The sequence below is a fragment of the Rattus norvegicus genome, chromosome 1 (genome assembly GCF_021556685.1).
Source record: "Rattus norvegicus strain SHRSP/BbbUtx chromosome 1, alternate assembly SHRSP_T2T, whole genome shotgun sequence".
Taxonomy (NCBI): Eukaryota; Metazoa; Chordata; class Mammalia; order Rodentia; family Muridae; genus Rattus; species Rattus norvegicus.
Genome location: NC_141534.1, coordinates 186,266,352 through 186,293,297, shown reverse-complemented (window position 1 = coordinate 186,293,297; position 26,946 = coordinate 186,266,352). Strand labels below are relative to the sequence as shown.

Here is a 26,946-nt window from a genome sequence, read left to right as displayed (position 1 = left end):
AAGACTTATGTCCACAGCAATCATCGACAATGGTAGAGGCCCATGGCCTACTGGCTCTGTTCCAGGGGTGGGAACCACATCCTTCTGTCCCTACCATGGCCAAACTGGACTTGGTATAAACCTTATCTACCAACAACAGCGGCAGCCTCCTCCCCTCCAGAGCAGTAACAACTAAAATTTGACCCCAGAGCAGAAATTGCAGATGTTCTCTGGGGTCAAAAAAGGATAATCTAGGGGTGGGGAGTACTGGGGACAGGGCACAAAGCCACCTGTCATGCCAGACACCTTTGCTAAGCATTGTGAACTCTGGGCCTTATCTGTTATCTGAGGCATTCAACCTACCTCCTGGTGATGAACAATAGCCCACAATCTCAACCTCATTGTCGTGCTTCTCTACATGGTTACTGTCACACACCCTGTCCACATCAATAGGTTGTATGCAGACCAGATGGGGCACAGTTAAGTCTGAGACCAATGGAAAAGGTCATAGACCATTCTAGGTTCACCTTGTCAGCTCTCTCCTGTAAAGGGAGGCTGGTTCTGAGTTTTACTGTAACTTCCTCTTTCAATTTCTTCATCCAGCACCAAAAACCAGTACTGCTCATCAAACAACCATGAGACAATCACCTAGAGAGGCTGGCTGAGTTTGATTTGTTGTGGGATGGGATGGATTGCATCAGCCAGGCTTCTTGCTTTGATTCCCACTGAGCTGGTGAGTTTGACAGGGTTGCTATGGGCTGTGTAGATAGACTGAGTTAACCAAACAGTGTTACAGGGCCTGTTAACCCTGACCTCTAGCTGTCAGCATACATCAGGTAGCGTGCTGTATCCCACAGAAAATGAGTAAATTTAATCCTTTCTACAACTATAAGAGGTGAAAAAGTACTGTTGTTACCATCCTTGACTTGCCGATGGGGAAACTGAGGTTCAGAAGCAATGCTCAGTCCCACCCCAACTGAATCTGACAGCAGATGGTCCTAACACCCCAGAGTTTGTACTCTTGGGTACCCATCTGCCTGCCCCTCCAAAGACTCCTGGAAAAGAATGATGAAGCCTCCCCTCTCCTCCCTCTCACCCTCACCCAACTTCTTTCAGGATCCAGCTGCCTCCAAAGAGCGTGTAGGTCTCTGGGTAAAGACACTTGCACTGAGTCCTCTCTAAAAGCTAATTCGGCCATTTGCTCTGAGTTTCTAGCGGATGCTGTCGTCTCTCAGATTTCAAAGAAGATGAATGCATGGGTTAAATTGGATTAAAAAATTTAATTGAATAAGACCGAACCAGACAGCTTGATGGAAGACTTTGATCCGATAAAGGGAGAGGAGAGATGTGTGCTCCCAGGGCCAGGGTGTGATGGGGAGCTGTCTGGACCTTGTCTAGCCTCTTCTCATCAGCAGGAAAAACCAGTTATGCCAATTACTGGTGAGGTGGCCCTGGGGCAGTGTGGGGAACAACTTGGAAGCATCTTCTGAATCACTGTGTCCCAAACAAGCTGACAGCCTGCCCACCTCTCTGTCCATCCTGCCCATTCCCACCAGCAGGCTCTCTCTGAGTCCCTGAAAGTGCACACATGGGAATCTTGTTTCAGCTCATGATACCCTGCACATTAATATAACGGGAGCCCTACCTAAGAAAGAGCACAGCACATGGAGAGCTGGGAGATGGCTCCTTAAGTAAAGAGCTTGCTGCACAAGCATGAGGACCGGACCGGAGATTGATTCCCCTAAAACATACTTATTTTTTAAAGCCAGGAGTGATGGTGTGCCCCTGGAACCCCATGCTGGAGAGGTGAAGACAAGTGAGTCCCTGGAGCTTGCAGGCCAGCTAGTTAATGAAGAACCCTGTCCTCTGAACTTCCTCATGCACGTGCATAGATGTGTGTGGGCACACAGGTCCCAAAGGCAGATTTGTTAGCACATGCTGAGTTCCTTTCTAATTAGGCGAACCCCCGTGCTAAAATCCATATTTACAGTTTCTCTTTCAACGGCGTTGCACTACATGAGGTCCACCTCTCAGCAGCACCAACACCCACTAGAGAGTTTGTCAGAAAGGCTGCCACTCAGGAATTCCCACCGGGGGGTTCAGATGAGAATTCACATTTTTTTTTTTTTTGTTTTTTGTTTTGTTTTTTTGGTTCTTTTTTTCGGAGCTGGGGACCGAACCCAGGGCCTTGCGCTTCCTAGGTAAGCGCTCTACCACTGAGCTAAATCCCCAGCCCCGAGAATTCACATTTAAACATTCAGGTGGGTGGGGGCTGGATTACATGCTGCGGTCTCAACCCTCACTGTACATCACAATCACCTGAAACGCCTATTAACACCCAGGGCTCAGCCTACCTGCCCAGCCTGTCCTGGAGAATCTCTGGGGTAGGATCCGAGTGGGGGCATTATTACTAGGAAGGAATCTACTATAAGGCCTTGCTGATTGGGCATAAAGTCTAAGTACACACACTCCTGCTGCTCTCAGCATCGGTCAGAGACGCTTCTTTTAGGGGTGGCAATGGTGAGTGCAGAGACTCAGAATCGATCACGGAGCTGAGACTAAGATATACTTGGGGGACAACCCAGAATATTGTTAGAGCTGGAGAACAGAGGCACCACTGTGAAACACTGTCTCTGACCCAGCATGCCCGTTGCAATTGTGAGCGCACCAACACTAAAAGAGGCCAGCTGGGAAGAAGGGAGTCATCAGGAGTGAGGGGAAAGGTGAAGGAGCGCATACTCGGATGGGATTGTCAAGAAGTTTTTTAAAATTTCATCTATTCGTTCATTTATTTATTTTTATATGAACATACTGTTCATATGACACACCAGAAGAGGGCATCAGATCCCATTACAGATGGTTGCGAGTCACCATGTGGTTGCTGGGAATTGAACTCAGGACCCCTGGAAGAGCAGTCAGTGCTCCTAACTACTGAGCCATCTATCCAGCCTGTCAAGAACTTCTGGGAGGGTGGGGTGGAAAATAGACATTGTTAAAGTGTCTAGCTGATTCCATTGGGAAGATATGACTAGGAAGCAACAGATTCAAGTTAGAATCTTTGGTGCACTGAGCTCCTGTTCCCACACAGTGAAGATGGCCAAAGCTGAGACGCTGCTCTTCAGCCACTGGAATCACTCCACACATGTCACAAGGGTCAGTGTGGCTTGCAATGGCCCTGATGTCTTGACAACACTTGACATTCCTGCAGCTCTTCCCCTTCCTGGGCTCTCCCACCGCCATCTCTATTTTCCCCTTTTCAAGTAGAGTCATCACCAAGAGGGGACCAGGGGTATCCTGACCAACATGTGATCCAGAAATTCTAATCTCATACTCACATCCAATAGAATCAAACGCCTGTCACAAAATGACACATTTTACAGAAGCTTTGTTCACAACAGCCAACACGAGAGACACCCCATGATCGTCAGCAGAAAAAAGGAATAAACAAACGATGGTATATCCATTCAGTGGGATACATCTCAATAAAAGGAAAAAAACTAAGGAGTGCCCCAAAAATATGGGTGAATCTCAGAACCCTGATATTGAAAGAAAATTATCCGAACACAAAAGCTAAATAATGTGATTCCATTTACATGAAATTCTTTTAAAATGTAAAACAAGGTGCAGTGATAGAAATCTGTTTTTGCCTCAGGTGTGGGCAGCAGTGAGGAGTGGAAGTCCACAGGAGAGTTTTCTGAACTGATAAAAATATATATTTTAATATAGGTGATAGGTACATGGTATCCACATTTGTCAAATGACCTCAATGAGGCAAGTCTCTTAGAGAAGACTATGCCTGTGTTCCCTGGCATCTCCTGCTTCCTTCCTAGATACCTTTCTCCTTCTCATGCTCAAATTTAAATTTTCTATTTAAAATGTCTTTTAATAAACCCAATTCTGCTTCATTAAAAAATAATCTAACTTGAGGGGGTTGGAGAAATGGCTCAGCAGTGAAGAGCTTACTGCCTCACAGTGGACCTGGGTTTGGTTCCCATTATCCACATAAGGAGGCTCAGTACCACTTGGAACTCCAGCTCCAAGTGACCAAGCACCCTCTTCTGGCCTGCCTGGGCACTATCTGCACATGCACAAATCCACATGCACGCACATAAACACACACATATGCACAAACTAAATTAAAAGCTTTTTAAAAACTTGATCTTCTAGATCTGTGCATTTTACTCTGTGAAAATTATAGTTAATAAACAAAGCCATTACCACTGACTATTGGTCTGGGGGCGGGGGTGGGGGGGAAGCAGTGTAGGGCAATGGAATGCTTGTGAGCTCAGGAACTCGATTCCACATTCAGTCTGTGAGACCACAGGTAAAGGAAATGACCACGCAAAGAAATAACATCAACATCATGACAATCACAGCAGCATAGCAGCCCAGTTCTCTTCCCACCCTAGTTTCTCCCTCACTGCCTCTGTCCAAAAGGGAATGGAAACCAAAATTCAGTTTTCTAGCCTCCCTTGCAGGTATGGTGTCCCTAAGATCAGATACCATAAGATGTGGGTAAATTTCTACTAGGAGAGGTAATTCTAGAAGAGGTTTTACATTTCCCATGATAGGTACATGAATGAATAAATGAAACAGATGTAGTTGTTGTAAACCTTCCCTGCTGCCTTTTTTCCATTTGAAAATAGACACAATGGCTGGAACAACGGCAGCCATCTTTTGACCTGGAGGCAACAAGTAAGCAGAAAAAGTGAAGAGAACCAAGCTAAGAGAAAGAGCTGCCTACCTCCAGATTTGTGTACATAAATTCTTTAGGATGCGGAGGCTACTGTGAATCAGACCCAGATTTTTCTATACCCAAAAGCACCCTAACTGCCCATCCCCAGGGACTGTCAGACAGAATGGGAGTGAGCATTGTGACATGACAGAGCTGTCTGTCAGGCTCGGCTTGGGCTCCACACATCCTGCAACCCATCATCCACTTCTGCAGGAACCTTGACCACTCGACAGTGAAAACAGAGAGTGGAGGCAGGTTTCCCTTTTTATTAATGTACAAATAATACAGATGGTGCCAGAGTACAACAGTTTAACAGCGGTGTGAAACCATATGCACACAGCTCTTGTGTTTAAGTACAATGTGCAATAAATTGCATAAGACAGACCTTCTATTGTACAGGCTTTGCATTAGAGGACATTGCCCCGTTGTAGGTTAATGTCCAAGGATGAATCACATTTAAGGTAAGCCAGTAGCAGCTATGCTGTTCAGTAGCTTAAGTATATTAATGCACATCTGGAACTTATCGTATTCTCTTTACTATGGTTGGGTTAACAGAATGCTATTCTATCATAAATTACAAAGCACATGTACAGGCTAAGCTAATGTAACCGGTTATCCTGGGTCACCTAGATGGAGGATGTGGTCCAATCATAGCAGTCCAGAAATGTAAAAGATGGGAATGGGAAGTGAGTTCAGGCTGATGCAAAGTCAGAAGGTGTTATCATTGGCTACATACGGAGGGGACCACAAGCCAAGGAGTCCACAGTCCCTATAGACTAAGAAAAGCAAGAACATGGATTCTGCCTTGGACCTCACCGCAGGGAACACTGGCCTATAAACACCTTCATTTTAGCTCAAAGAAAACCACTGTAGGGTCCTGAACCCCAGAACTGTCAGGTAATATTTTCTTATGCCACTAAATCTGCAGTGAGCCAGAGGACATGGCTTGAAATGGAGGATGCAAAAGGCATGCATCAAGTTCTTCTCTCAGCAGGACAAAAGAAGATAACATGTCCTGGACAGACAAATAAATTCAAATCTTGATCCAGCTGCTGTCACAAGGATATGTGCTGTGGCAGTCAGATTCTTGCCACCACGATAAATACTTAAAATATCAATTTAAAGGAGGAAAGTTCTATTTTAACCCATGATTTCAGAGGTTTCCACTATGGCCACGTGGCTCTATCACTATAAGCTGTGACAAGGCCATCATAGTGGCAAACACAGAGTAGAGAAGAGATGCTCACTCGCCTCATGGCAGCCGGGAAGCAAGGATGGGCAAGATCCATGCTAGCAAGACATCCCTAATGGCCTACTTCCTCCAGATGGGCCCGACCTCCCACTTTCCACCACCTCCTAAGGATGTCATCCTATTATAAATCCACTAAAGGGTTAATCTGCTGATTAGGTCAATCCCCTAGAACCAAATTCAAAAGCCCCAAGTACCAACCAAGCCCAGTACACAAACCTACGGGGACCATTTCCAACTCTATAAGCATAACACAGTATGGGTAACTATCTTACGTGAACTTTATACCAATTGAAAGTCATGAGCCACTTTGCATGTTGCAGTCATGCCTCCTCACAGAATTTCCCCGAGTTAACCACCTCCCACCCACCGGAGCTGGGAGTGAGTGTGGTGCTGTTTACAGCAATAGAGAGGCTGAGTTCTGTTACCAGGAGCACAGGGTCTGGGACAACAGCCAAGGCAGACCAGAAGCCTCCATCTTCGTATGTACCACTCTCCAAGCTTTTTACTTTCATAAACCTTCTTTTTGTTGGTACATGTGTATGTGTTTATGCACATGTGTGTCCAGGTGCACAAGCATGTGCATGTGGAGGTCAGAGATCAACATCAGATGTCGCCTCAATTGTGCCCCACCTTAATTATTGCTTCTGTGCATGTGTATGGTGTGTGTGTGTGTGTGTGTGTGTGTGTGTGTGTGTGTGTGTGTGTGTGTGTGTGTGTGTCTGCACACCTGTCCAGGCCAGAGGATAGAGCATCACTTTGCAGTCTCTTGCTGAACCTAGAGCTCACTGTTTCAGTGAGGTAAACTTACCGGGAGTTCTACCTGCCTCTATACTAGGGTTACAGGAGCACACACTCTCAGGTTTTTATATAGTGCTGGGGACCCAAACTCAGCCCCTCCTGCTTACAAGGCAAGCACTTTACCAGCTAAGCCACGCCCCCTAGTCACACACCTTCTTCTGAAGTCTTTCAGGAGCCTCTTCCCCTATAACCTAGCTCTTTCTGCCTAACAAACCGTGTGCACCTGCTGTTCCCACAGCACGCACAACGAGTCCCAGTTTACATAACAAATTACATTCCACAGACACCGATCTTGAACAAGTGATCCAAAGGGTGGCGTTGAAAGAGAACATTCCTGAGGGAAAAAGCCACAAACTGTGCTTTACCACACGCCAATGTTTTTGAGTCACAAACTCAGACAACAAAACGTCCCTCCTGCTGCTGGGGTCTGGCCACACTCACACTTCTGCCCCACCACATCGGCCTCCTCAGCCCAAGGATGAGCTCACAACATCCAGAGATGTGGATCTACAAAACCTCACTCATGTCCTGCTCCGGCCTCAAACCCAGCTGCCCACTCCATCCTCCCCCGGCTGAGTCTGGGCACTAAAAGCATCACGTGGGACCAAGTCAAGGTCATTAACAACCTGTTTCGTGTCACAACAGAGTTCTACCACCACACTCCGGATCTTCCACAGCCCTGAAACTTACATGGAAGCAGGAAGTATGGGTTTTCTCTTCTCTTGCGGCTGAGCTTTGGTTGTGGTTGCCCTGGTGTGGGGGTCAGAAACTGTTCATAGGAGCTGTGATGGTTTGCATATGCTTGGCCCAGGGAGTGGCACTATTAGGAAGTGTGGCCCTGTTGGAGTAGCTGTGTCACTGTGCATGTGGGCTTAAGACCCTCACCCTAGCTTCGTGGTTCCGCCAGCAGCCTTCAGATGAAGATGTAGAACTCAGCCCCTCCTGCACCATGCCTGCCTGGATGCTGCCATGTTCCTGCCTTGATGATAATGGACTGAACCTCTGAACCTGTAAGCCAGCTCCAATTAAATGTTGTCTTTTATAAGACTTGCCTTGGTCATGGTGTCTGTTCACAGCAGTAAAACCCTAAGTAAGAGAGGAGCCATTCATGTTAGTTTCAGGAGTCTGTGGGATTGTTACCTTGCAAGAGTGGCTTGTAAATTTGTCCCCGGGCTGTCCCGTGAGGCTTGGTTTCCCTATCAGATGCAGGTGATTAGACTCTGGGCAGAGGCTTGGCTACCACTTGATACTGGAGACACATGTGGCTCAGCTGACAACCACTCTCAAAAACCAGTAAGTAGATAATCCCATTCCCAGCTTCCCAGTCCTTCAGCCAAGGACCTAAATAACATAGAGCAGGTATATCCCATCCCAACATGCCCTGTCTAAAAATATGGCCTGCAGAAAGTGAAGGATAATAAAGTACTAGTCTTACTTAAGCCACTATGTTTCGAGATCCTTTGTTGTGCAGCAGTTGCTAAGGAACCCAGACAGAGCCACCCCTTGCTGAACCAAGATGCTGAGTCATATGGGAAACCGACAGGTAATGTTCGAGGTAAGTAACCCCCTGTGCAATCACTGAGCCCAGAAGTCGATTTATCAATGGTTGTTCCAGCCAGCAGGCAAAGTGGGACATTGTGATGGACAACTCTTCCTACAAATGAAAGGGAAAGAAGGGTCCTCCCATGAAAGCCATGCTAAAGACAAAAGCACTATTTGCCACCCTGGCCTGTCCCTCTCCTCTTGGCCATGATGATGTCCTTGGGTGACGCTGAAGCTGTGAACCTATTAAAGACTCTGCTGGCCACCATGCTGGACTAGAACTTCCGACAGCTCAGCCAGACTCCACTGAAGCTGGGGCATTTTATCCACTGAAGCCTTAAGCTCCCTCATCACCTCTCTATGACCCCATTGTCTCCTGGCTTTAAGAACCTAATATTATTCTCATGACAGACCCTGAACTGAGCCACCAAACCACTTAACCTTGGCCTCGGGACTCTGAACAGAGCATGATCTTCAATGATGACTTTAGAAAAGTGATTCTCAATCTTGAATGCCGGTTACAATTATATGAGAAGCTTCAAAAACTGATGCAGATGACCAGGCCCCACCCCAAGCCAATTCTATGAGCCATTCAAGGATTAAGACTTGAACATGAATGTCTTTCATTCTTTAACAATAAATTCTAGAATGAGACAGAAAGCTAAGTCTTTCTGCTCTGGTCTGAACTGAAGTTTGCTTCCAAACCAGTTGTTTTCAGCAAAAGCCGCTGGGGACACTTCAACAACCACCACCATTCCTCCCTATCCTCTTAGTCAACAGGTCCTGTCCATTTCACCATCTAACATCTCCAGCTGTGGCATCAGTCCAGCACAGATGCCCTCCCCCAGCACAGACCCCCCAGTTCAGAACCCTCCAGCTCAGACCCCTAACAGTGATGCCCCTCCCCCACACCCTCACCTTCCCCCACACAGTCTTCCCCAGCTCAGACCCTCAGCAGAGACCCCCCTCCTTGTACAGACCTCCAGCATAGACCTCCAGCATAGACCCCCAGCCCAGACCCCCCAGCACAGACCCCCAGCACATCATCTCTCAAGAAAACCCCCCCAACCTCCACCCCTGCTCCAGGCAGCCTCCCCAGTCCCTTCCTCCTGCTTCTCTTTCTGCCTCCCTGCAAGGTGTCTCCAATCAGCACCCAGAGCAATCCTTCTAAAACCTCAACAAGACAACACCTTTGCTTAAAAACCACTGTGGCTGTTGTGACAGCTCAGTTCTGTGATCTCTGCACTTGGAAAGCTGGGAAGAAAGACTGTGAGTTCTAGGACAGCCTGGACTATATGGTGAGTTCAAGATACCGTGTGGATATATACATACACACATACACGTGATGCCCAGTTAACTTAACATTTTTTAACTCCTCCCACAGGTCTGCATCCTTCTCCAGTGTTACCAATTCACAATCTCCAGATGCCCAATGAACTTAGAGCTCTCCTTTCCCCCACAGAAGTTTCTAGAAGTCAGTGTTCCAGGTCTTCACTGTCTAACAGGGCACCTTTGAGCTGTATGCACATTGAGCACTTGTACCATGATAAGCACTGGTCAAGAACACAGGGTCTTGTTTTTGTAGTATTGGTGGTTGAAGCCAGAACCTCTCGAGCGGGTAAGTGCTCCACCACTGAACTACAGCCCCGTCCCTCTTTTTACTTTTCATCGTCAGACAAGTCTTGATAAGTTACCCAGCCTGCCCTTGAACTGGATATGATCCTGCTGCCTCATCCTCCCAAGCAGCTCGGGTTACAGGCCTGCGCCTGTAATTAGAGCTCAGAATTGTTTATACATTTATTTGTCCGTTCATTTGTTTGTATGTAGGACACCTGAGTGTAAAAGTCGGAGGCTGGCTTGCAAGAGCCGGTTCTCTTCTTCCAAGTCCCAAAGAACTAACTCTTTAAATGGCGCTGAGCCATTTCACCCTCCTGAGCTCAGAATTTTCAGTGTTATGTAATCTTAATTCACTTGAACTTAAATGGCCATCTGAGGCTACCAGCAGTACCTGGATTACAGAAATGCCAACTTTTCTTCCTCCGTTTCTCAGTGCAATGCTGCGAATTGGGAAATTGTCTAAAATCTCACCCTGCCCTCTGCCGACTGTATGCTGAAGCCGCACCCTGTAGGGTCTCCTAGACAAATGGTGCGATGCTTGGAGACTCCTGTAGAGGGCGCTGAAGGGACGCTGCGAAGGGCAGGGGCTGCTCTTCCCGCCTCCAGGACTATCATCCCCAAGGCATGGAAGCCTGCAGGGGTTTCTCGGAAGGTCACCAGCCCAGCAAAATGTTTCTTAACTACTGAATTGTTTTTGGCTCAGGAGCCCCTGGTGCACTGAACCACAGACTAAATCCAAGTTAAATGGCCTCCAGGCACCCCACACCCTCCAAGCCCCAGGTATGCACTCTCTGTAAAACCCTGAACCCGGAACTAATTAATTACCGCCCCGCGGTGGGGTTAAACATAGGGCACCCATACTTAAGGAAGCGAGATTATGTGAGTGAGCCTGGCCTAACCATATAAATCCTTTATCCGTCTCTAAAAGACTTTGAACCAGTAAGATTGTAGGCAAGGATTTGGCTTAAATGAAGCGGCCATGTGACATGGAACAGGGGTGGCCACAGATAACAAAGTGTCTAGGAAACTGCCACCTCAGTCGCACGGTGGGGACGGGGGAAGGGAACCTGCCAACCGTGGGACTCCCCGTGAGAACTCGAACCAGCGGGCAACACGATGTCAGGCTTGCCCTGCTGAACAGAGGACAGCTGGGCTGTACATTTGGGCACTGGAAGGTAGCTGGAGCCCTTTCCCTACAGCAGATGGAATTCAACCAAGGGACTCACTTGCCCTACCCCCGAATGGCATCCCCAGTCCCCTTCTCCTGTATTGTTTCTTTGTTATGGCTTGGATGTGTGAGTACATGCTCATGTATGGACGTGTGTGTAAGTGGGCATATTTGTGTTGAGTGTGCACATGGGTGCCATGTGATACCTCCTTCGGTCAGTCTCCCCTTTAATTTTTTGATACTGGATCTCTCACTGAACCGGCTCTCCTGTGTCTGCTTCCCCAGTACTAGGACCATACACTTGGACCACCACACTCAGTGTATTGTGTAGGATTTGAATCAGGCCGAGGTATCAACAGTGTATGTGCAGTTTCTACCGACACTGCCCAAGTCCCTGGGTGGGGTTGTTGATGTGTCTTCTCATGAGTTTACTTCCTATGACCTTATCCCTGCACTGGTAAAGTTTCAATCCCTTGTGTTCCAGTCTTGTCTCACACACAGAGTGGTGTGTTCTGGACATCTAAGCCTCATTTCTACTTCTTTCTCTGCTGACTCTGTCCATTTATGTCCATTTTTCTTTCTGTCAACTCTGCTGCTCATCTCCCTTTATGAAGAAGAGGGTTACTTAGCTCTTTGTGTCAGGTTCCCAGAGATCTGATCTTTGCCAGTTTGATGGCTGAAGAACACTGTGTGTCCCCTTGGATCCTTATCCATGGGTGGTGTTGAGCATCTCAGATGGGAATTCCACTGGGAAGGGGCTGGGAGATGACTCTGTAGGTGACAGCATTTGCTGTGCAATGATGAGGACCTTCTGAATCCCCAGCACACACACAGATCCTAGCATAGGCACGCGTGCCTGCAAGCATGGCATTGCTGGGTAGACTGGGCAGGTCCTGGGTGTTTGCTGTCCACTCAGTCAGGCTGAAACAGCTGCAGGGGTCCCGTTCAGTGACAGACCCTGTTGCCAAGGCAGAAAAGTGACGGTGAAGGAGGAAGACGCACATCGTCCACATGTGGCTCCTGCACGTGGTACCTGGGCGCCCACACCTGCACACTTATGTGTCATATGTACACACACACACACACACACACACACACACACACACACACACGTGTTTCCTGTGATTCTGTTGCTGTAGCTCCCATGGTGCCACAGCTCTGGTTCCGTGTCTGCAGGTCCACCCAGCAGTGCCTGGCATGGGCCTTTCTTCTCTCATTGCCACCTAACAACACAGTGAGACAGCTATTCCCACAGTGACCGCACAGTGTTAGAAGGTATTAGAAGTCATCTACAGACAACGGGGGGGGGGGGGGATGCTTGCATGTATGGCTACAGCTGAACGGATGCCACTTGGCACTCCCTTACCGTGTGCCCATTTGCTGCGTGATAGATGCCATGCACGGGTACTCTGAGCCTGAAGGAACTGTTCCTCAAATCTGCTCCTGATTTGTCAACGTTTTCTTTGTGTTTTAGCATGTAATCCCGTTGTCTGGTTAATTCTTTATAACATTTTCTGGCTCAAATTACTGTTGTGATTTGTGTCTCCAGAGTGGTCCCTAACTGGTACAACATTTAATAGCTGTTGCGTTCTCCATGGAAATTAATTTGGAGGGCAGGAGCCCTGCTGCCTGCACAGACACCTCAGCAAGAGCCACGCACAAGTGCGAGCTTCACACTTCCAAGGTACCTGCGTTTGGCTGGGTTTTGTTCTCTTTTGTTTTGGTTGTTTGCAATGGAGGTTCTTTTTGTTTGGAGACACAAGCCTGCTCTGTAGCTCAGACTGGCCTTAAACTCATAATTCTCCTGCTTCAGCCTCCCAAGTGCTAGGATCCTAAGCCTGGCTTACAACTCCCTTTCTGATCGACATATACTTTAATCCCAGTTTGGGGAAACTTCCCAGACAGGCCCACTGGTGAGTTCCAGGTTCAGATTTCTGTCTCAAACATTCAAGGGAACAGTGACTAAGGAGGACACCTGTCACCAACTTCTGGTCTCCCATGTACACACGAGCATTCGCACCCCCACACACAGCACACATGGAGTAATCTACCCAGGGTCCTAGAGACCTTTCCTTGACACAGTTTCCAGGTGGCTTGTCCCTTCTGAGGCCTCCACTCCCTCCTCTTTGTGCTCATTGAGCCCACCATACCAGAATGCTCTCTGCATCTCAGCTGGGGAACCCCGGGGAAAATCCCAAACCCATGTGCTCACTGCAGTGTCAGGTTGCTATGGCCACCAGATGTGCATCTACCAGCCCTTGAGGGGCTGCGCCTGCAAACCCCTCTGGGCATCACCGTGAGGAAGTGATCCATCCATCCCTGCACAGCCGGCCTCACCGTGCTCTGAAGGGGCTTCCACCGTCCACACTAAAGTCGTTGGGGTGGGGTCCCATGGCTGACCAATTCCTGTGCCTCACTAAGTGCCCTTGTGCAGCCCCCAGCGAATAGAGAGCTCAGAAAAGGGTAGTGCATACCACATCTGAACCCTGAGGTCGCCAGGCTGCTCAAATACCTTCAGTGTTTGCACGTAGCCATATAATACCTTCTAATACCTTCTAACACTGTGCGGTCACTGTGGAAATAGCTGTCTCACTGTGTTGTTAGGTGGCAATGAGAGAAGAAAGGCCCATGCCAGGCACTGCTGGGTGGACCTGCAGACACGGAACCAGAGCTGTGGCACCATGGGAGCTACAGCAACAGAATCACAGGAAACACGTGTGTGTGTGTGTGTGTGTGTGTGTGTGTGTGTACATATGACACATAAGTGTGCAGGTGTGGGCGCCCAGGTACCACGTGCAGGAGCCACATGTGGACGATGTGCGTCTTCCTCCTTCACCGTCACTTTTCTGCCTTGGCAACAGGGTCTGTCACTGAACGGGACCCCTGCAGCTGTTTCAGCCTGACTGAGTGGACAGCAAACACCCAGGACCTGCCCAGTCTACCCAGCAATGCCATGCTTGCAGGCACGCGTGCCTATGCTAGGATCTGTGTGTGTGCTGGGGATTCAGAAGGTCCTCATCATTGCACAGCAAATGCTGTCACCCACAGAGTCATCTCCCAGCCCCTTCCCAGTGGAATTCCCATCTGAGATGCTCAACACCACCCATGGATAAGGACCCAAGGGGACACACAGTGTTCTTCAGCCATCAAACTGGCAAAGATCAGATCTCTGGGAACCTGACACAAAGAGCTAAGTAACCCTCTTCTTCATAAAGGGAGCTGAATGGCAGAGTTGACAGAAAGAAAAATGGACATAAATGGACAGAGTCAGCAGAGAAAGAAGTAGAAATGAGGCTTAGATGTCCAGAACACACCACTCTGTGTGTGAGACAAGACCAGAACACAAGGGATTGAAACTTTACCAGTGCAGGGATAAGGTCATAGGAAGCAAACTCATGAGAAGACACATCAACAACCCCACCCAGGGACTTGGGCAGTGGGAACTGCACATACACTGTTGATACCTCAGCTGCTGTCTCACTCCTGGGAACTCACCCAGCTGATACTGTGGCGCCTGTATACAAAGGATTTAGCCTGTCAATTCTCAATGTCCCACAGCATCGCCTGAAACAGCACACATTCAGGCAAAGCCCATATCACAGGAAACCAAAAACATGCCAAACTGAGTGAGTTCAGCTCTCCAGCACTCACATTTTAAATAAATAAATAAATAAATAGATAGATAGATAGATAGATAGATACATACATACATACATACATACATACATAAGAAAGACATGGCATGTATCTTAATCCCAGCACTGAGGTGGCAGAGACAAGAATCTTGTGGCCAGAAAGACTAGACCACTCTGTGAGTTGATGATTCAGTGAGAGATCCTTTCTTAAAAATCAAAATGGAGGGTGTTAGCATTTTGTCTAAGCTCCTCCACACAGTTACCTGGCAAAGGCCAGGTGTGCCTGACTCACTTTTATAAAAGGGGCTGCTTGCCCCCTCCGCTCTCTCTTGCTCTTGCCTTCTTGCTCCTGCTCTATCCCCTTCCCCCCTTCTCTCCTCATTCCCCTCCCTCCTCTCTCTCAGTTTGCTCATGGCTGGTTTCTCTCTCTCTCTCTCTCTCTCTCTCTCTCTCTCTCTCTCTCTCTCTCTCTCTCCCTCACCCCACCCCTGTCTCTACTACCCCTACTACCCCCTCAAGTCCCCTCCCCATGCCCTGAATACATTCCTACACTGCTGTGTGACTGATCCCTAGGGGGAGGGGTGGTGGAAGGGATGCCTCAGCCTGCAGTCACCCCATCCCCCCATACCTTACCACACCTCCACAAAACACATACCCCTCTCTTTATCTTTTTATAAACACAATGTTGAGGTGTCTTAGCAGGTATAGGTACTACCTGCCTGACCTGAGTTCAATCCCCAAGACCTGAACATTGAAAGGAGTAAAAATCTCTTCTGACCTCTGTCTCCCACGTGTGTTTACTGTCTCCACACACAGTAAGTAAATATACTGTCTTTAAATAACAATAAATGTAGAAGAACTTTATGTAGAAAATTTAAAAAAAACTTTAATTAAGCAATTGACAAACTTACCCAATTATGACCTGTGGCCTACACACACACACACACACACACACACACACACACACACACACACACAAAACCACTGTCTTGTAGAATTAGTACTTGCTCATGAAAACAGGCTTGTAGGCATGAAGGTGTAGCTCGGCTGAACAACATAAACTTGGCATACACAAAGCCCTGGGTTTGATCCCCACCACATAAGTAGAGTAGAATTATAGCACCAGCACTTGGATTCTGCCTCGGATCTTTTTTATTGGTTTTAGATTTATTTGAATTCTTGCTAGCCTGTGTATGTGTGTGCACTCATGTGCAGATGCCCAAAGAGGATAGAAGAGTCTGTCAGATCCTCTGGTATCACAGGTGGTTGTGAGCCACCCAGTGTGGGTGCTGGGAACCAAATTCTGGTCCTCTACTAGAGCAGGAAGTGCTCTTAACAGCTGAGCCATCTCTCTAGCCCACTTTTAGCTTATGTTTTAATTTAATATTTTGTTAACATGAAAAGTAATGGGTTTCTTCCAGAACTGGATGGTATGACCGTGTTGCTGAAGACCTTGCAGGCTTCAGTTGCAGAACACACAGAACTTTAGCTGGAACGGATCTACAAGCTTCCTCCGTGCTGGCTGGCTTTCAGAGTGCCGGAAGGTGACATTCAAGTTGCTGAGGGAGAAAAGCTATCAAAGGACCTTACCCAATTATGAACCCTGAATGTTCTAATACCAACCTGAAGGCCAGACACATTTACTAGTGCAATAGTGACCTACTGTTATAGGGTGACCAACTGGTTTCCACTCACGATGTGGTGACAGCCTTGTGTTGGCAGAGTCCCAAGTTATCATAGCATCATGTGCCCCCACCACCAAGCACACACTATCAGTGCTGAATCATGGGCCCTAACCCATGACATCATCTAAGCCTGATCACTTCCTGAAAGCCCCATCTGTAAGCACCACAGTCAGTGTGATGGTTTGACTGGGAACTGCCCCCACAAGGCCCTGTTTTTGACAGTGGGCCCTCAGCTTGTGACCCACTTTAGAAGGCTCAGCTCGAGGAAGCAGGCACTAAGGGTGGGGTTTCCAGGGTTACACCCATCCTGTTTCCAACCTGGGCTGTTTGCTCCACTGCAGCTTCATACACTTTCCCCACAGGGACAGACTGAACCATCCTGAAACCCTGAGCAAAAATAACCCCAACCTTGCGTTGCCCCTGTTGGGTGCTTGGTCACAGCAATGAAAAGGTGACTAGGAGTCTGCTTAGATTTCTACCCTCTTCTTACTTCACAATAGGGATCCAATGCCAGCACATGAACACAGTAAGGACACACAAGCCATCTCCAAAGCACAGCACACACATGATGTGATGGGTACAGTCCTAAGCATAGATTTAACGAGTAACTGTTTGTGGATTACATGTCAACAGAAGTGACTTTTCTAACTAGCTAGTATTCAGAAAATAGCCAAGGAGAGCTATGGGGGCACATCTGTAAATTCTACGCTTGGGGTTGGGGGTAGAAGGATCAGAAGTTCAGGTCCAGCCTCAGCTACATAATTGAGGCTAGCTCTGGTTACATGAGACTCAAGAAAGGAGAGGCGATGGAGGAAGGAAGAAAAGGGAGAAGGAGAGGGAGTGGGAAAGGAGGAAGAAGGAAAGGGAAGGGGAAGACAGAGCTGAGAGGATGGGAAGCATTTCCCAAGGACACTTAGGCAGCAATCAGGAATGCCCTTCAGGGTCGTCCACCCCAGTACCCATGCCTACTGTACCATGCTCAGCTCATCTACCTCGGGCACAAATGAAAAACAAAGTGGTAAAGTGGGGAGCACTGCTCCAGGGAGCCAACACCCCAGGAACCTGCTGAGCCCCTCACCCTCTCTCTACTCCCTCGGACTCGGGGTGAGTCCGCAGCATTCGGAAGTGCTTGCCGCACTTGCTCCGTGGACATCGGACATCTGCAGAGTCCACGCCTGGACTCCAGGACCTGCTTCTTACATCCCCATCGATTTTCTGAGCCTATTTTTATTGTTGCTCTTCCCGGTGAGCGCTGTGTGTATTTTGGGCTGCGTCCTTCTCATAAATAAGTAAACAGGCAGGTAAATACGAGTAAGAACGGACATTTGTTAGGGACTTGGCATGGCACCAGGGATGTCGCTCAGTGGTTAGCCTCTGTGACCTTGTTCCCGTTGTAAGAGCCCAGCAAGGCCAACTTTATAATGATCCTTGTTTTACAAAGAAGTAAACTGAGGCTCAGAGACCTGAGGCCACACAGAGGCCTCACAGAGGCAGAGCTGAGGCTGTGGAATTACTGTCAGTTCCCCCAGAAGAAATCTGAGTGTTCCCTGCCCCGGGAGTTCCACTCTCAGATAAGTGTACAAGACACATGAACATATGACTTCGCACAGGCACATACCGGAATGTTCCCTGCTGTGTTAGTAACGACGATCACTCCGGGGAAAACCCATCTGTCCATCATCAAGGGGATAAGTGCAAGTCACAAGACACACAGTGAAGCAGCATGTAGCCATCAAACAATAAAGTGCCAACCGGCTGCGCTACCCAGTGGTGCACTGGAAAGGTGTGCTCAGAAAACAAGGCCAGTTGTAAAAACTGCTGTGGCTGAATTCATATGAAATATCCAGAGACGGTGAATCTGAGGAGACAGAAAACAAAGAGGTGATTGCCACAGGCTGGAGGACAGAAGTAAACAGGGAGTGGTTGCTTGTGCATATAGGGTTTCTTTGCAGAATAAAAATGTTCTGGAGTTAGACAGTGGCAGTGGTCACACCTTTCCTAACCTCTTACCTCTATCTATCTATCTATCTATCTATCTATCTATCTATCTATCTATCTATCTATCTATTCTACCTTCTCTCTGTCTCTCTCTGTCTCTCTCTGTCTCTCTCTCTTTCTCTCTCTCTCTCTCTCTCTCTCTCTGTGTATGTGTGTGTGTGTGTGTGTGTGTGTGTGTGTGTGTGTGTGTGTGATATGTTCCTATGTGTACACGTTTGGGCATAGGGACTCACTAAGCCTGGACCTCACCAATCAGTGAGCTTGGCTGGCCAGTGAGCTACAGAGATCCACCTATCTCTATCCAGGTCCCTTAGCCTGGTCACTGACATCAATACTGAGTCTTCTTTTTATGTGGGTGTTGGGAATCTGACCTCAGGTCCTAAAGCATGTGTGGCAGGCACTTTACCTAGTCTCCTACCCAACCCAACCCACAAAAATTGTCAGCTTCAGAGTAAGTGAATTAAGTCTCAATTTTTAAAAAGAGAAGAAAAGAGGGATTTAAGCTCAAGGCTCTTGAAACCAGAGCCTCTGTTGCTGAATTCTGACACTGTGGACTGGTGAGGCCCAAACCCCATTTTACACCCAAGGTTTTTGTCTGCCCTGGGCTCCAGTCATGAAACTTAAGGAGCTGACAGTTTGGAAAGAGTCCAGCATTTCTGCTGAGCTCCTAGAGCCAAAAGAGTGTTCCCATTTCATAGATGAAAACACCGAGGTTCTACCCGTACCATCCTTTTGATCCCACTTTCAAACTGTCTTCAGACTCTGTCCACTGCTCTTGGCTCCTCTCACATCCTGCCCTGTGCCTTCCACCAATGACTCCACCTGCTCCCAAGGCAGAGAGGTAGAAAAGGGAACAGGAACTCCTGGCACCACTCAGCTCCTAGCCTCGGGACACTTGCTGACCCTCTTTAAGAGGGAAGGAGGCTCACTGTGATCCCAACCTCCTAACCCTGCCTGCTCAGTGGGAGCTCCAAGTTCCTAAACTTTCAAGAATAGTGCATGAGGTGGCAGCGGGCTGCAAGAAACACTGCCACCATGTGGCCACAACACTGTACTACAGGTTCACCAGATACCCCTGCCCTTTCCCTCTGCTCAACCTAAGGCCACATCTCAGCATCTCAGGCCAGGGGGAACAGCACCATAGTCCCTTAAAGAATCACAAAAGTCAACAAAGCCTGGAAGAGAGAGGAGGCAACAAACAGGCAAAACATAGAATGTAAAAAGTTAGTTGTAAGCTACAATTAGCTGGGCTGTTTTCTGCCTGAGGCTATTCCACAGATGTTTTTCTACAAGGCTGTGTCACTGCCAACTAAGTTCAACTCATGTGTCCTTCTTGCAAAACCTAGTTCACTTTATTTTGTTGTTTTATATTTTGTTCATTTTATTATTTTATTGCTGCATTTAAGGGCCCTACATAAGCTATGCTAAGCTAAGCTAAGCTGCACCCCAGGTCCTACAGCCACCTTCTGTCACAGGGTGACCTCAGCACTCTTCACCCCCAAGCTGGTTTTCTCCATGAAGTTCTGGCCCTCTGGGGTGACACAGACTCTGCTATTGTCTGGGACCTTCTATTCTGGACTTCATCTCTCGCTCCCTCTATTCTGGATTTTAGCTGTCACTTGCTCTACTCTGGATTTCAGTTGTCACTTTCTCTATTCTGGATTTCAGCTGTCACTCTATTCTGGATTTCAGCTGTCACTTACTCTATTCTGGATTTCAGCTGTCACTTGCTCTATATTAGATTTCAGCTGTCACTCACTCTATTCTGGATTTCAGCTGTCACTTGCTTTACTCTGAATTTCAGCAGTCACTCACTCTATATTAGATTTCAGCTGTCACTCTATTCTGGATTTCAGCTGTCACTCACTCTATTCTGGATTTCAGCTGTCACTTGCTCTATATTAGATTTCAGCTGTCACTCGCTCTATTCTGGATTTCAGCTGTCACTCACTCTACTCTTCTGGATTTCAGCTGTCACTTGCTCTATATTAGATTTCAGCTGTCACTCGCTCTATTCTGGATTTCAGCTGTCACTCACTCTATTCTGGATTTCAGCTGTCACTCACTCTATTCTGGATTTCAGCTGTCACTCACTCTATTCTGGATTTCAGCTGTCACTCTATTCTGGATTTCAGTTGTCACTCACTCAATTCTAGATTTCAGCTGTCACTTGCTCTATTCTGGATTTCAGCTGTCACTCACTCAATTCTAGATTTCAGTTGTCACTTGCCGCTGCTATTGTTTGACACATGTTTTGAAAGAGTTGTTTGGTTCTGTTCTGTTTTTGAGAAGGGGTCTCACCATGTAGCCCAGGTTGGCCTTGGTCTCACAACTGTCCTGCCTCTTCCTCTTGAGCACTGGGATCCAGGGTCCCCACACCCAGTCCTTGTTTGTTAAATGGATAGTTTGGGCAAGGTCTAAGGTTAAGTGTCTCTAAGGCACTGTTTTCATTGTAAGATGAGAACAACTTCTTGTCTACCTCCAGGTGTGAAGGGAAGATATATACGTGCTGAGGACAGGCTGTCTAGTTAGCATCCCTGAAAGTCTATGTCCACTCCAGAATGTGGTCTTTTGGAAGTGGGATCTTGGATGATGTGATCAGCTTGTGCCACGTGGTGACATTTCTGTCAACAAAAGACCCCATAGACCATATGGATCCAGATCATACAGGATCAGTGATGTCATTGCCAGAGGGACATGATAAGGACACTCTACAGTGCCTGTGGTGACTTTTCCCTGAGAGGCATGTGACTCACAGGCTCTCCCTCCAATGGCTGGTGTCCCAAAGGGTCTGGAGAGAAGGCTGGGGAGATGGCTTAGTGGGTGACATACATGCCTAGCAAGCATTAGCACCTGGATTCAGATTCCCAGCATCCACACAAAAACCCAGGGTCTGTGCCTGTCACCCAAGGACTTATTCATGGGGACATGAGGATCCTTGAAGCTCATTGGTCAGCCATTCTAGCCAATTCTGTGAGCTTCAGGTTTAGTGAGAGACCTTGTCTCAAAAGCCAAATGGAGAACAAATGAATAAAGACACATGACCTCTGATCCCCACACATGTGCATACATATACATCTAAACTAACAGGTATGTACAACACAACACATGCAAGAGAGATGTGAACAGACACAGAAAGTCATAGGGGAGAAGACGATGTAAACATGAAGGAAGGCACCAGAGTGAGTCAGCCACAAGCCAAGAGATGGGAAGTCTTCTCCTAGAAACCTTTGAAAGGAATAGGGCTTGCCCAAAGATGAGTCCATCTGAAGGTTGTGCCTGGTCCCCAGTCCCTCTCTTACTCTTTGCTTCCTGTCTACCTTGAGATAGACCCCCACATACTCCTGCCACCATGATGCCCTGACTCACTCAGAGCCCAGAAACACAGAGATGAGTGATCATGAACCAAATCTTCTAAAACATGAACTAAAATTGATGGCTGGTCTTGCTTTTCAACTTGACTGAATTAAGGGATATCTGGCCTTTCCAGAGATGCTGGGCATGTGGGACAATGATTTGGGAAGAAAAGCTCACTGAATGTGAGCTCTTCCTTCCAACAGGGTGGCAGCACAGGCAGAAGGGAATAGGAAGAAGGAGGTGGGCATGCACACACTTGAGCCCTGTTATTTCTGAAAGAGTGCATATGTGGCTCTGACATCGTTTGATGGTGTCAGATTGCAGGTTCTTCACCGTCAGACACGCCACAGAAGCTTCCAAGCCTTCGGAGCCAGGCTAGGACTTCTGAGCTTCTTGGATGCCATACAGACAGCTATTATGGACTAGCGGTTGTGTAAGCTTCTCTATTAAATCTCCATTTATAAATCACACACACACACACACACACACATACACACACACACACACACACACACACACGGAGGGAGGGAGGGAGGGAAGGAGGGAAGGAGAGAGAGAGAGAGAGACTACTGAACTTGCTTCTACAGTGGTCCAAATAAGAAATGTCCCCCAATAGACTCATGCTCCCCATTTAGGAACCAAAGGAACACTCCATCCCCGGTTGATCGGGGAGGTTTGGGAACCTTACCAGTGTGGAAGCCTTGCTGGAGAAGTATGTTACTGAGGGAAGACTTCCAGAGCTTTTAGGTTTGCCCCACTTTCTGTTCCCTCTCTTGGCTTCCTGTGTGACAGAATGCTACCATCCGGTTTACTGCTCTAACCACCTGCCTTTTGACATTATGGCCTCCCACTCTGTTAGTGTAAGCCCAATAAACTTCCTCTGCCTGTTGGTTTGGGTCATGGTATCCTGTTACAGCAGCAGAGCGGTAAGTTCTGGGAACCCTGACTAGCACACTCATTTAAGTTGCCGCTGTCAGGCACTTTGTCACAAGAATGAAAAATAATGTATGCAGGTTCCCACAACAAAAGACACATCGATGAGGAGCATGTGTGCAAATTTGCTGTAGATTTTATGAGGTACAAGAACCTTATAAATGAAGACCCAAAGGAACAGGGAGACTTTGTGTCTTGTGAGGGTCTCTCTCTGCTCAGACCCTTTTTAGATGTCTTCTTGGGTGTCTTCAAGTATGAAGGTAGCCCAGGACTGCACCTTGAGGATGACCTTCTCTGGGTGACAACCACCTTCCTGGTCCTTCTGCTTCTCAAATGCCAACAGGGTCATGTTTTGGGGTCTGCATGCTGAATCCCTTAGTCTCCCTCCAGGCAGATACTGGCCCTGACCAATCTCCTCTCTGCCTCCCCTGTGTAATAGCCCCATTCGTCCACCCACATAAGCCAGGATCATGTCCCCATCTCGAGACTTTGATTCTATTTTATGTTATATATGGGTGTTTTGCCTACATGCATGTCTGTGGACTACATGTGTGCCTGGTGTCCACAGAGGTCAGAAGAAGGAATTAGATCCCCTGAAAATGGAATCACAGAGAGTTGTGAACCACCATGTGGATGCTGTGAACTGAAATGCTCTTTTTTTAAATATATATTTATTATATTTATATGAGTACACTGTAGCTGTCTTCAGACACACCAGAAGAGGGCATTGGATCCCATTACAGATGGTTGTAAGCTCCCATGTAGTCATTGGGAATTGAACTCAGGACCTTCTGAAGATCAGTCAGTGCCTTTAACCACTGAGCCACCTCTCCAGCCCAACTGAAATGCTCTTAATCTGTAGCTACCTCTCCTGTGCCAAAACCTTTAATGTCTTCTGCAGAGCCCTTCTCACCATGTACTCACAGGACTTGGAGGTTAAGATTTAACATCCTGAACAAGAGGCAATCTCCTGCCTATCGAAATGGTGAAGGGACACAAAGACAGCTCTCTGATGTCCTCCACAGCCTCCTACATTTGGGTGCCTGTTACTGCTCCAGTCCTCTCAGATGCAGGTAAGTGCCAGTCAACAGCTGAATGGACAGAGAAAACATGGTACAGATACACAATGGAGTTTCATTCTGTCACAAAGAAGACTGCAATTCTGACCATTGCTTAAAGTGGAGACCATGTTATGTGATTAAACCAAGTGCAGAGAGACAAATGTCACATGATTTAAAGAAAGACAGAGTGGAAGGATGTAAGGGGTTGGAGGGAGAAACACATTTGAGGGACGTTGTATACATCAGTGTCATGGTGAGACCCATGATTCTTTACAAACAGCATAGTCATAATGATAATAAAGAATATGTCCTCATCGTGTCGCAGACCCTGGGGTCCTGAGCCTCTGGGGAGTCCTTGCTGGGCAGATGTCACTGGGTCCAACGTGTTTGTCTTCTTCCTTTCCACCCCATTTGTCTATATGAAATTCGAAGCACAAATACCAAGAGCAAAGCAGGCCAAATGTGAAGAAGGAAAGGGAAGGAGGGAGGGAGAGGGGGGGAGGGAGAGAGGAAGACAAAGTTTAAACCAGACAAACAAGACAATCCACACACAGGGAGATGTCGCCCTCAAGTGGGGATCTTAGGAAGTGCTGTGAGAGAAAAAGAAGGGAGATTAACTGATTCGGATTATTACAAAGACAAAACTACAAGTGGAGCCAGGCCACACTGAACTGAGGCTGCCCCCTCCAGGGCCTCTACCCAGTAGCCATAGGATGGCATCTGGGCTGAGGGACAGACTAGATGTGGCAACAGGATTGGCATGTTCCTGGGGAGCCAGAAAATGGGTACAAAGTGGGTAGGGACTGGTGAAGGGGAGAAACAGGTCAACTAAAACAGAGAACTGCATGACATTTCAGTCTAGCACTGCCATCTAGCCCCTTTGGGCTCCTCGTGCTGAGCTAAGTAAGGAAGCCTACAGCCTGAGATGAGTCTATCTATTGGAGGTGGACAGACACAATAGCTCCAGGGAGGATAGTATTGATACGCCCCAAGTAAACCACAGAGACCAGAAGACCCAGACAAGGGCAGGAGAGCTGGAGAAAATGCTGGAGAAGAAAGGTACTGAATTCCTGGCCAAGGGGAATGCCTACTGCCCTTCTGGATGCAAGTGAGTCGTCATGTCTAGGTCTGCCACTACCCAGCACGGCTCTCTGCCCAGCTTGAGTCCAACCCAGCAACAAAGCTAGCTTCTCCCCTGCCTCCTCCTACCCATGTCTGAATCCAGGAAAGGCTTCCGACCTGCTCTCCATGAGTCACTTACAGCCCAGAGTCCATCTCCAAGTGATGACCTTGTGAGACCAGCACCTGGCCCTCCATTGCAGACCAAATGACCAAGGATGTCAGTGTCAGACCTTAGGCTCCACCTCCTGCCCAGCCTGCACTACTCAGAAATCCATACCATACCTATGAATGCCCTCTTCTCTCAGATTCATGTCAAAGCTCTAGCCATCCATTTGATGGCATGAGGTTGTGGGACCTTTGGGAGAATAGAGTTTATATGAAGTTGAATCTGTGCCCCAATAATGGGACGACTGCTCTTAAGAAAACAACATGGGGCTGTGATGCTCTGTGGATAAAATGTTGGCTGTACAAATGTGAAGAGCTGAGTTTGGATCCCAACACTGACCAAGTACACTGGCACGTATGTGATCCCTGTGAAGAAGGGGCACCAGAGATGGGAAAATCCCTAGGGCTCACCAGCCAGCCAGTCTAGCTAGTCAGTAAGCTTCAGGGACAATGAGAGAGTAAAGAGAGCAGAAGACATGCAGCCTATTGACCTATCACCTCCATATGTACAAGCTCAGATGCATACACATGCGCACATATACATGTGCACCACACATACCACACACAAACAAGAAGTGTCAGAACACACACTTTGCTTCTCTGTGTGTGTTCCTCTCCCTCCCTCACCCTGTCCCTCTCCTTGTCCCCCTCCCTCTACCCCCCCCATGCAATAAGAAGCTGTCTGCAAGGCACTAAGAATGCAGTTGTTTTGACTACTCTTATCTATGCCATTTGGCTACAGCCCAAACTCAGCCAGACACAGTGACGGCTCACCTTCATTGTCAACCCGGGCTCATCTCTGATCGCCAAGTGTTTCCAAAGAGGTTCAACAGGAAGGATGACCAAAACAATCTGAGTTCCTGGGCTGAATAAAAAGGAGAAAATTAATGAATACCAATATTCACATCTGTTTTCCAACTGCAGATGCAATGTGACCTGGTGCCTCGAACTCCTGCCCTCATAACTCCCCACCACGGTGGACTGCATCACACCCAATCATGACTCAGCCTTTCTTTCTTAAGTTGCTTTTGTCAAGTTTTGATCACAGAGACAGGAAAAGTAACTATCTAAACTGTCGTACTTCATAAGATTATTTCATGAAAACAAGGAGTGTGGGGTCAGTCCCATGACCTCCCACCTCTGTCTGCTTGACCTCCTATCTCTTTACCCCTGTGCTGGAGAACAACACCCCATAAAGAGCACACTGCCCTCCCCAGAAACACAGATAGTTTCCCTTTACCCAGGGCTTCCTTCTACCAGAGGCAATATAGGACTGCCATTCACACCCAGCATGAGTCCCAGAGAACAAGGATATTGTGCTGCCTAGCTTTGTGTCAACTTGACATAAGCTAGAGAGTCGTCTAAGGAAAAAAACTCAATTAAGAAAATGCTTCCATTAGATTGGTCTGTGTGCAAGCCTATAGTGCATTTTCTTGATTAATGATTCATGTGGGATCACTATGGGTAGTGCCATTCCTGGGCTGGTGGTCCTGGGTTGTATAAGAAAGCAGCCTGAGCAAACCGTGAAGAGCAAGCCAGTAAGCAGCACTCCTCCATGGTCTCTGCATCAGTTACTGCCTCCAAGTCCCTGCCTTGAGTTCCTGACTTGATTTCCCTCAGTGAAGGATTGTAACCTGAGAGTTCTAAGATTCAATAAACCCATTCCTCCCCAAATTTCTCTTGGTCACTGTGTGGTTTGAATAAGTTTGGTCCCCACAGACTCATGTGTTTGAATGCTTGACCTATGGGGAGTGCCATTATTAGGAGGTGTGGTCTTGTTGGAGTAAGTGTCACTGTGGGAATGGGCTTTGCGGTCTCTATGCACAAACACTGTTGAGTGTAGAATTCCAGTTCCCTCCTGGATGCTTGAGGAAGAGTCTCCTCCTGGCTGCCTTTTGA

The 26,946-nt window shown here is 47.7% G+C and overlaps 1 long non-coding RNA gene across 1 annotated transcript in view; it reads right to left on the bottom strand.

Moving 5' to 3' along the window:
• Positions 1–18,026: 18,026 nt before the first annotated feature.
• LOC102550985 (uncharacterized) overlaps positions 18,027–26,946 on the bottom strand; it is a 36,170-nt gene continuing 27,250 nt past the window's right edge. Inside the window, exons 3-4 of the long non-coding RNA XR_015652426.1 lie at positions 25,822–25,912; positions 18,027–18,269 (exon numbers count right to left, since the gene is read on the bottom strand). This is a non-coding gene — a long non-coding RNA (uncharacterized LOC102550985). The remainder of the gene's footprint in view (positions 18,270–25,821; positions 25,913–26,946) is intronic.